Here is an 11,136-nt window from a genome sequence, read left to right as displayed (position 1 = left end):
CCGTCCAATATCTCCTCCCAAGTCCAGGAGTCCTGAACCCTCTGCTCCTCGTTACCACGCTGCTTGGTCCGTTGGTGGTGGGTAGTTCTGTAACGATATTCATCTTCGGATGAAGAGTAGTCATCAGACCAAAGCGCAAGGTGGCAAGTGTTCATGTTATTATTTATTAAAAACAGAACACTAAACAAAAATAGCAACGAGAATGAAACAGTCCTGTCTGGTACAGACACAAAGACAGAAAACAACTACCCACAAAAAACAGGTGGGAAAAGGCTACCTAAGTATGGTTCTCAATCAGAGACAACGATAGACAGCTGTCTCTGATTGAGAACCACGCCAAACACACAGAAATAGAAAACATAGAACACAAAACATAGAATGCCCACCCCAACTCATGCCCTGACCAAACCAAAATATAGACATAAAAAAGGAACTAAGGTCAGGGCGTGACAGAAGTGGTTGAAAAACTAGTCTTAATGACTCCAACCTAAGTGTATGTAAACTTCCGACTTCAACTGTAAATAGGCCTTTACTCTCTATCCTGTCAGTCTCAATCCATTCATCCATCCTTCCAATGAAATGATCTATTTTCCATATTAGACTACTATCCCTCTATTCGACAACTATCCCTCTACACATTCTTATCTATTAATTGAATCAAAAACATGATATCCTTCTAAAGTAAATATACCTCTTCATAATGTGAGAACATTTAAAACTTTAGTGGTGTATTAACACACTGTTATTATACTGTTATTTATAGGCCATTTGGGGTATTATCAACAGTAAAATACTGTCAAATGTTAAACTGCATCATATTGTAAATTATGGTGCATTGTGGGAAAATGTTGTAGGCAGGGAAATAATTGCTGTATTTCGATAGCTACTGTAATTCCATCCCACAGGATACACAGTATTTTGGCCCTAGTGGGTGCATGAAAAACCTTTTGCCCTAGTGGGTGCATGATAGGCTGGCTCATTAACATATTTTGAGACGTGTCTTTTAAGAGGCTATCGTTGGTAAGAGTGCTGTAGGCCTAACAATTTAACAAGTATGTGCTAGTAGTGCACCATCATTTAAAAATGTATAGGGGACAGATTGGAGTGGCAGCAAGCCTTAAATCTGGTTGAGCATTTTGCCATGTTCCTTTGGTCTGTTTTGTCCTGTAGTCACTTACAGTTTGGATGCCTTTGTTAAGGCCTCTTGGAAGTGAAACAACAAATATTCATTGATATGGTGTACCTCACAGCTGACCTGCTTGTACCAATCCCATGTTATTACAGTAAAATACTGTGACTTACAAACCACCTAATCCCCTCCAGGAATTTCATCCATCCATCCAGCCTTCCATCCATCCGTTAATTAATTCATTAAGATTGAGGTAGCATGTCCTTTTTAATAGAAGTATAATAAAGTCAATTCTATGGTATTGTACTGTGTCATTACACAGTACCTGGTTTGATACTGTATTTAGATTACAGTAGGTGTACTGCAATATGAAGTACAGCTACTTAGGTTACTTGCCACTTTGCTGCCTGTAGTGACTGTCAAATTCGCGCCAACCCCTTTATAGTGTTGATGGCTGTAGTTATTCAACTTTTTAAGCATGATGATGGAATGATGGCAGGGGTATTAGGATCTTGTTTTCCCCAACATGATCCAGCCACATTTTATCCAATATGCAACAATTGGCGATTACACTTGTTTTCCATAGGCCTAACAATGAAATATTATGGAATGTCCAAGTGAAAAGAACGTTGTGTGGGCAGTAGGCTATCGCATTTGGACTGAAACCTATTGAACAAGTGAATTAGCCTAATTGTTTCAATATTTCCAGCACAATCTGAAGATTTGGTGCAGCCGGTGTGTAGGCCTAAACCTGCTTCAGTAGCATTATTCAATTATATGTTGCAACTTTAGACTAGCTAAATATTGTTTTAGAGACAGCCCTTATTTTAACGGAATAATAATGGGCTAAACCAGTTATAATGTAGTCTACTAATTGGTCTTAATTGATAGGGTAGCCTAACCTTGGCATATTTGCCGAAGTTTATAACAAATGTAGGCTAGCTACTTTACAGACATTTTCTTGTTGGTCGCATATGTTTTAAAGGCATTTTCAATCGGTGCTTGAAATCACTTTGAGCATTTGGTCCGCACTCCAAGGCACAGGCTGACTACATAACCGTCACAGTTAGCATCTATTCGCGTCTATTCATCGCGCTGTTTTCTGCATTGAAACGCCAAATATATTTATTTCCCGTGCCTATTGTAGGTGGTCTCTTTTTTTATTGATTCCATAAATACACGTTGAGCTTGTAAATAGCCATTAATTTATGTTGTAATATATAGGCCAGCCTAGAACTGCCCTGACCCAGTAAACTTGAAATTAGGTTTACATAATTTATCCATTAGCCTATCAGAGTCAGCTGTCCATTATTTAAAAAATGCACACAGACATGTAATACATTGTTGCACTGCATCTGTGCATAATAAATACATTATTCAAGAGCGTCATAATAACAAGTAGAACATTACAAGAGTTCTAGAACACTACATTGTAGGTTACTTGCTTGATTTGTGATGGCAGTAGAGAGGGTCAATTTTAAAGTAAGGCACGCGAATGTATTATTTTTTGCCAAATTTGAACAAGGTGTTTTTAGAGAAACATCGAGTTTAATTTCTCACAATATTTAAGTAGGCAAATGTTGTTTTTCATTAACAAATTTCGTCTGTCCGAATGTAATTTGGGGCCTTCTTCTTCCCTCCAGTGATGGAGACAGACGCTTGTAAGGAATGGCACTGTAAGCCAGTGCGCAGACCACGTCGTCCCTATATGGTAATTAAGAGCAATATAACGTGGCATACAGGCCTAAAACTACCTGCCTTAGTTGTAAATGTATGTTGTTTTTGTTGTATATCATTTCTGTAATGTTTTTCCTAAGTAGAGCTTTGAGATAACTCTGTAATGAAAGTGCTATACAAATTAAATATAGCCTAATATTATTATTATTATTATTATTGAACATGTTTGATTTACACATGGATTTCCTTATTACCCTATCAGGTAAGCAGACCTATGCTATGGCTTTAAAACAAAAAAAATGGTGTTTAAATGCTAGATAAATGGATTTGAGTGTAATGTTCTCATGTCATTGTGCTTCCAGTTAGGTCCTCTGGTCAGGAACCCAGACTTTGAACCCAGACAGTGTGTGTCCAGAAACAGGAACAGGAGACCTCAGGTGAGTATGACACCAACGGGTGTTCTGCAGCCCATCGCTAAGAACCGAGACCCAGTGGAACAGAGCCCGAGACCACCATCACCTGACAGGACCACCATCAACCGCCTGCCACACACACAGGTAGGACTCCAGTCCTGCAGCATGACCTTATAGTGTGTGTGTGTGTGTGTGTTCCACTGTGTTCGTCAACTTTAATGTGGCTATACCTATTTGCATAATACCATAGTAATGTGTATGATTGAGTATTTTATTATTATTTTGTTATATCCACCTCATTACAATAATTTGTACACTGCAAATTGACCACAACTAAACCCTAAAGAGATTGTATTTGAAAAGAACAGTAATTTCATACCTTGATTACATTGAGACACGATCACATACAGTATGTCTCTTATTTTATTAGTGGGAATAGTTGGGAATAAATTCCCTGACTTAAACACATTTTTAGCTGAATTCCTGATGATTTTACAGTCTTTTTGACCAAAAACTAAACTATCTGCTGCTGACCCCTGTCGTAGAAGGAGACAAAGGTAAACACAGATTGTGTGTGCGTGTGTGCGTGTGCGTGTGCGTGAGCGCGTGCGTGTGCGCGCGCGTGTGTGTGTGTGTGTGTGTGTGTGTGTGTGTGTGTGTGTGTGTGTGTGTGTGTGAGTGATACAGACAGTCCCCCTATGTGAGGAGAAGGAGAAAGAGAAGGCCCTGTTGGTTAAAGCCAGAGAGAGGACCATGAGATACTTGAAGGAGGATCTGGCTTACTACCATGAGAAGGTCACCAAAGACCTGGGATCCCTAGGCCAGACCCTGGACAGAGCTCTGGTGCTGAACCAAAATGAAGAGGAAGCTAAGCTGGAGGAGAGGATTGATTTTGAAAGGATGGTTAGGAGGTTTGGGAAGGGTGAGAGATTGATGAAGCCAGCGCTAGAGGTTGCAGGAAGAATAGACAGAGAAAGATCAAGACACCCAAAAGTAAAGAAGGTAATGAATGGGAGAAGAGCCGGCCAAATAGTAAAGGTGGCAGAAGAGGAAGAGAGTGAAGGAGGTCAAAATGCGCAGCCAGTGAAAATTGACAAGGAAACCGCTGCGGAGTTCATGGACAAGGTCCAAAATGTGTTTGTAGGTTTTGAGAAAGTACAAGACATCGACATGTGTCACATGATCAGAAAGCAGATCAAGCAAGACCAGATGATGTTGGATGCTTGGAAGCTCCAGCAGGAGTTAGTCGTGGGCTCTTTCAGAAACTACTGGAGAGAGCTGGAGGAGGGCATCGAACCCATGCTGGACAGAGTGCAGAAAATAGCCGCTGTGGAAGTTGAGGTAACACCACACACCACAGCATGCTGTAGGTCAGCTGGCATAATGGCAAGAACAAGGAGGGAAGAATAGCATTCAGGTTTCTTTACAACTCACATTGTGCACTATAATTGCCTTCAGTATTGCCGCAGTATTTTGGATTGTGTTAACTCACGTTGGAGGCTTGTTAGGTCTTTTAAAAAATGCATTGTGCGTGTTATGTTTAGCCCAGCCAGGTCACCCATTATACAAGTCAGTATTCAATGTCCATCCATGTCTGAGGATGTCAGGAGATGACGTGGAAACCAGCCACTAGCCACCAGCCACTTCGAATAGGTTTCAGTTTTGCTAGGGTGTTGTGGACAGGAATGGCAGATAGGTGTAAGCATCTGATTCCGAGGGTTGTAAGTTTGAATCCAGCGATAGAAAGTTGTTTTTTATATTTTTGTTTTAAGCCTATCCCAAACCTTACCCTTACCTTAACCATTTGGAGTTAATGACTAACCTTCAACATTTGGAGTTAATGCCTAAACTTAACCTTAAACATTTCAAAATTTGACATTTGGAACAACTTTGAAATTTGACGTTTGATAAACATGGATGAACGTCTAATTCTGACGTGAGACTGTGAGAGTTGGTAGGTTTAGCCAAATAATCTAACCCTGCACCTCTGTCTCGCCTCTCATGCAGAATGACTTCGCTACACTTGAGTCAGTGGTAGGTTGTTTACTGCGTTCATACAGTATTTATACAGACATATATGAATTACTGATTCATTACTGCAGCTGAAATATTCTCCCAGTATTTGAGACCTGTTAGGTTTTGATATACATGTACTCCCACTGGACACACACTGGTTAAATGACCGTTGTTTCCATGTCATTTCAAGAAGATTATGTTGAACCAACATGGAGTAGACGTTGAACTGACGTCTGTGTCCAGTGGGCTGTATCTTGTCACTGTGATCTTGTGATTAATAATGTGAACTAATCTTATACCTCTAATCTTCCCATCAAGAGTCAGAACTACAGGTCACCTGCTCCAGTGACTATGACCTCCTTGACCTCTGTCCCTCTGACCAATGCTCCACGGACCGATATGCTCCAGACTACAGCCACTGCCCCCCTCTTCCTCCCCGTTCGCATCCCTCCCTCTAGCCTCCAGATCACCGCCACTCCACCCCTCCCTCTACCCCATCGCCTGCCCCCACTGAAGGTTCCACTGCCCACCCTGGCATGGCCACAGACCACCCATCTGCCACCCATTTCCACCCAGACTGAGGGAGGACAGACAGGCAACACCGACAGGACTGGAACCCCTGTACTGGTAAGAAGCCTGATAAGAACCAGGCTCCCTCTCTCTCTGACTGTCAGATCCACACACACGGCGTCACATAGAGGAAAGCTAGTGTAGATCTGTCAGATTATAGCTGCACTGGAAAGATGTTTCAATGTTGTATTATGTTTCTCAGGACACTAATGGAGATCAGACAGGAGAAAGCAATGAGATTGATGTTGAGGTAAAGGAGATTATCATCCTGCCTGATGAGATTGATTATGTTGAGGTAAAGGAGATGATCATCCTGCCTGATGAGATTGATTATGAGGAGGTAGAGGAGATTATCATCCTGCCTGATGAGGAAAGGTTCCAAGTGAAGCAAGAGAAGAAGGAAGAAGTGAAGGTAGAGGAGAAGAAGGAACAGGAGAATGAGACAGAGGAGCGGAAGAAATACCGCAAGACCCTCAAGAAGAGGTGAGATTTAAGTAGACAGAAGATAATTATATAGTGGAGGGAGGGAAAAGCTAGCAGACAGACGGACACATAAAAGGAGATAGTAAAAGATGGTGTGACCACAGGAAATTGGTGGCACGGGAGGACGGGCTTGAGTTAATGGTTGGAGCGGAATCAGTTGAATGGTATCAAATAAATAAAACACAGGGTTTCCATGTTTTTGATGCCATTCCATTCGCAACGTTCCAGACGTTATTATGGACCGTCCTCCCTTCAGCAACCTCCACTGGGTGTGACTCACAATTTTCAAGTGTTGTAGTAGTGTCCCTATTGTTACATTCATGTCAGTGGTTACTGTCTCCCTCACAGGTTTATCAGATGTCTGTGCAAGATGTTTTGCTGTGAAGGCTGCTCTCAGAAATGCTGCAACTGAAATCTTCATCACACTGCAACCAAAGACCCCAAAAACATGCACACACACACAAACACACCAGGGATTTATTTCATCCTATTTTTCAATAAACATAAAATCCCACCCTGTTGCTTGTTTTGTTCAGATTGGCAGCTCTTGACAAAAAAATGAATATTTTGTCCAGGGTTGGTTTGGGAAGTCTCCAAAGCTTGTAGAATAGAGTGGTCCTATTCATTCATTACAACTTTATAAGATTTAGCCTCTTCACTCTGGGAGACCTGTACACATTTGTCTCCTGGAGCCAAGAGGCTTTATAAGGTTGTGCCTCAAGGGGAAGACAAGTATAAAGAGAAAAAGCTTGCATGCAGAATTGCTCACCAAACTTACTTTTTGTCTAGGGTGTGTGGATTCAACATAGCCCTCTTTAGTTGTGTGTGGATTCCAATAATTTATATATACACCACAGGAGGTTGGTGGCACCTTAATTTGGGAGGATGGGCTAGTGGTAATGTCTGGAGATGAATGGTATCAAATGCATCAAACACATGGTTTCCATGTGCTTGATACCATTCCATTAGCGCCGTTCCAGCTATTATTATGAGCCGTCCTCCCCTCAGCAGCCTCCTGTGATATACATACAGTATGTTTATATACATAATTGGAGTCATTCATGCACTCTTCCTTGTGCATGAGCGCCTCCCTTTGGACACCCGCGAGGCCCCATGTGCAGATGTTATAGCGTTACACGACCAGCGTGGGGCGGTAGACCACGATACCCAACACATTGCTAACCAGTCGCACTCGTACACATAAAAGAACTAGGAAATATACAACATTTCAAACAAGGGGAGGCGACAAATAAGGAAAACAAAGGAGCTTCTAATCCAACGGGACGAACCGGTACATAGTCGTTAGCTTTTCAGACATCCGTGAAGAGTGATACGATCGAGTTTGTAAGGTTTGATATTGTATTTGTCATTTGGATGACACAATTAGCTGGCCTGCCTGCATTGGCCAATGATGTTCGCTAACGCCAGGCAGTTAAGTTATCTGTCTAGCTATCGACGTTAGCTAACTAGCCGAGGCCTGTCAAAGCTTTCAAGCATTTCACGTTATTTGTTAGCTAACTAGATATTTGCTAGCTGCTACACACGAGACGTCCAAGACCTTGAACATAAAAAATAGCAAGCTAATTGTGTGATCTTCCTAACTATCATGAACTACAGTAGTTAGTACAGTAACTAGCTAGCTGGCGCTGTTATAGCCAGCTAACGTTAGCTAGCCAACTAACTAACTATATTTCTAGTTAACGTTAACTAGTCAGACAGCATTGCCGTTGTGATAGTTAAGTTAGCAAGCGAGCTAACTAGTAATTTAAAGGCCTGTTGTGTCTTTAGGCCTCCCGTATGGACCACAATATGAGACGTCAGTTGGCAGGATTGCACGACTATTGTGGACTCTACCTAGCAGTTTATAACTAGCCAACACGAAATATTCTTCACCACACACCCTAATTTGAGGCTCCATGGCATGGATAACGAGGGCGGTTCCCTGTTTTAGCGCTTGCTGATGTTAGCTAAGCTACATTAGCAATGAGCGAGTGATGCAAGGATGTTTTGGTAGTTCATAGTTCGCAACTGCACAAGTTAGCTGTCTTCCAACTTGCTAGCTACACTACTCCTCTTTTCAATGCTAGCCCGTACTACTAGTTATATTAGGGACCAATACCAGTCTAGTAGGCTACCATTATCGCACGAGTTGAACGCACTATTAACGTTACCAAAATCATCTTGGAAAAGCACCATGATTGTTTCCAAAGACACTCGGCTTGCTAGTTGGCTATGTATGCAATCTGCATAGATACAATTGTGAATTCGTTATCCCCTATCTAGCTTAACCAACAACCTTAAACATTTTACATCTGTTTTGTCCGCTTATCTACATCATTCTAATAACTAAAGGGGGTCACGTTGTAGAGCGGAGTTGCCCAAATTCGGATCTGGGGCCTCCCCTTGATCCACGTTTTGGTTTTTGACCTAACATTACACAGCTGATTAAAATAACCAACTCATCAAGTTTTGATTATTTGAATCCGCTGTGTAGTGTTATGACAAAAAGCAAAACGTTTGTGAAACCCTGGAGTAGAGGAGTGCTGCCTACATTAATGAACTTTAGCCTGCTAGTGAAATATGGATTGACCACTTAAAGTCAAAAGGTGCCCAGAGATTCAGTTCAAACCAGGGGCGGGTAGATGTCTGCGTTTCTATTTTAATCTGTTAACATGGGACACATCAGATATGACCAGGCTAGGTCTTGCTTTAGTGCTGGTTGGCTATATTCTTGGCGCCAGTGCTGGGTTCTAATTCTAAATGGAGATGCCAAGACAGGTCAGAGACTGAGCAAGACTGTGCCAGAGTTTGGGTTCAAAGGTCAGGGGAAGATCACATCTGGAAACAGGTTGCCAAAGTAGACTGACAGACTGGGCTGGTACATCACCCTGTGTCCACTACATTCTGGGAGTAACTTCACTGGTCTTGACTGTACACATAACAGTGCTATTGGAATCCATGTTGGTTTTTGATAGCTGAGGAACGCTCAACTCTTCTCTTTCATATGGAGGAGGAGTTGATTATTGATATCAGGCTGTGTGATTTGATGGCAACAACATTGAGTTGCCATCAAGCAATACTTTTATCGACTACAACCACCTACTCTCCTGATTTGTGTTGCTCAACTCCGCGTGAATGTGCTTGTGCCAAATTCATCTCTTTTACGTAGTACATCAAGGCTGTTGCGTCTCCAGTTAAGCAACAACAAGGAAAAAGCAGGTTGTATTCAATGAAAGTATAAATTTCACTATTCCCTGTGAAAGAACCACAGTTAGTTACAAACTTAGGTACATGTAGGCGTTTTTAAGAATTTAGATTTTTACAAGTATCGATTGAGGGGACTCAATGGTGTTGCTGTCAAATCATTCGACCTGTTATCAATAACTCAACTCCTTAATATGAGAACGGACTTGAGTGTTCCTCAGCTATTTTGGACAAGCTGCCTTGTCATGGCTGTTCTAAAATGGGGGACATTTTCAGTAAGTCTCCTTTCTGCACCCTTTACATACAAACAGCGCACCCATCTCTCTGTGGTGTGAGTTCAACCCTGCCTAATTAGACAAATTTAGCACCACTGATGTCAGATTGACACCTTGAACAACGGTGATACAGCATAGTACCGGGGCGGCAGGTAGCCTAGTGGTTAGAGAGTTGGACTAGTAACCGAAATCCCCGAGCTGACATGGTAAAATCTGTTGTTCTGCCCCTGAACAAGACAGTTAAGTCACTGTTCCTAGGTCGTCATTGAAAATAAGAATGTGTTCTTAACTGACTTGCCTAGTTAAATAAATAATAGATAACCCCACCCATGTCCTAGTCCCCTACTAGCAGTAGGAGACCCAGCTAAGGCCTGTATTGTGAATGGGTGAGACATGGAATGTGGCAACTTTGGGGGCCACAATCTGAACACGTCATGAGGGGCCGCAGTTGCTCGCTGGTCTGCACACCCACTTTTTTAATTTGGAAATTCGAGGGCTGCCAGTTGCCCATCTCTTGCCCTAGATAAAAGCTCAGTGAGAGAAGGCCTGACGCATCCCACTGAGGGGCTCATGCATTCCCCCGACTCTCACTGCTCTAGATATGGTTATAAGCACCTTACAGTTTGTCTGGGGAGGGGTGTGTGTGTGAGAGGATATGTGGTGGGTTTGTGTTGTTTACACTAGTGGGGAGAGGCTGGAGAAGGGGAGAAGTACCGGTAAATTGAGTTTTCTGTGACCTTAACAACACTAGAAGGGGTCATGTAGAGGCCCGTTTAGAGTAGGGTAGGGCAGTGGACGTTCTACCTCCTGTAATCATTGACTACCACTGACCAATCAGTCATGTCTCAATGTCACCTCCCCTTATGATGCAGGTCAGTAAACCAATCAATAAGATCCATAGTTAAAGTAAACACAACTCCTGCAGTTAGCCTGCCCTTTCAACAACCTCGCGCAGAATTAGAGTAATGCTTAATATCAAATCTCAGTATGAGGGTGAGAATCAACATTTTGCTTCTACCTCTTTTAGCTGTTTCCTGTCTTCAGATCAATCTGTTTAGCCTGCCCCTCTACAACCTGTTGTTTCTTAGCACTATGAATCTTGGAGTCAGTATGACTTATGAATTGTGAGTGAGTAGTTTCTTGGTATCAGTATGATTTATGATGAATAGTGAGTCACATTGTTAGTGCCTTTACTGATTTGGCTCCTCCTCACTGAGCTCTCTGAGTCAGTACTGATGCAGTTTGGTTTAGTCTTTCTCTGCAGAGCCCTTTCTCTCTCATTTATCATCTCCAGTTTATATTTTCTCTCTTTCCTGTGGATAGGTAGGACTGTGCACTCGCTGCTTGGTCGACCACGGTAACTCACCAC

General features: G+C 42.3%; 1 protein-coding gene across 3 annotated transcripts in view; it reads left to right on the top strand.

The window, feature by feature from the left end:
- The first annotated feature begins 7,432 nt into the window (after window positions 1-7,432).
- The window catches only part of LOC129831791 (calcium-binding protein 39), a 15,595-nt gene continuing 11,891 nt past the window's right edge, over window positions 7,433-11,136 (top strand). The window contains exons 1-2 of one of the 3 annotated variants that reach the window (XM_055895246.1): window positions 7,433-7,579; window positions 11,091-11,136. The exon at window positions 11,091-11,136 is cut by the window's right edge and continues 115 nt beyond it. The gene's annotated coding sequence lies outside the window, so the exon portion shown is untranslated. Of the gene's footprint in view, window positions 7,638-11,090 lie in introns of all 3 variants that reach the window. The other 2 variants (XM_055895247.1, XM_055895244.1) reach the window with 2 other exon arrangements.

Source organism: Salvelinus fontinalis, chromosome 33 (genome assembly GCF_029448725.1).
Source record: "Salvelinus fontinalis isolate EN_2023a chromosome 33, ASM2944872v1, whole genome shotgun sequence".
NCBI classification, from domain to species: domain Eukaryota; kingdom Metazoa; phylum Chordata; class Actinopteri; order Salmoniformes; family Salmonidae; genus Salvelinus; species Salvelinus fontinalis.
The sequence above is the reverse complement of the archived record's forward strand: the minus strand, read 5'-3'. Positions and strand labels throughout refer to the sequence as shown.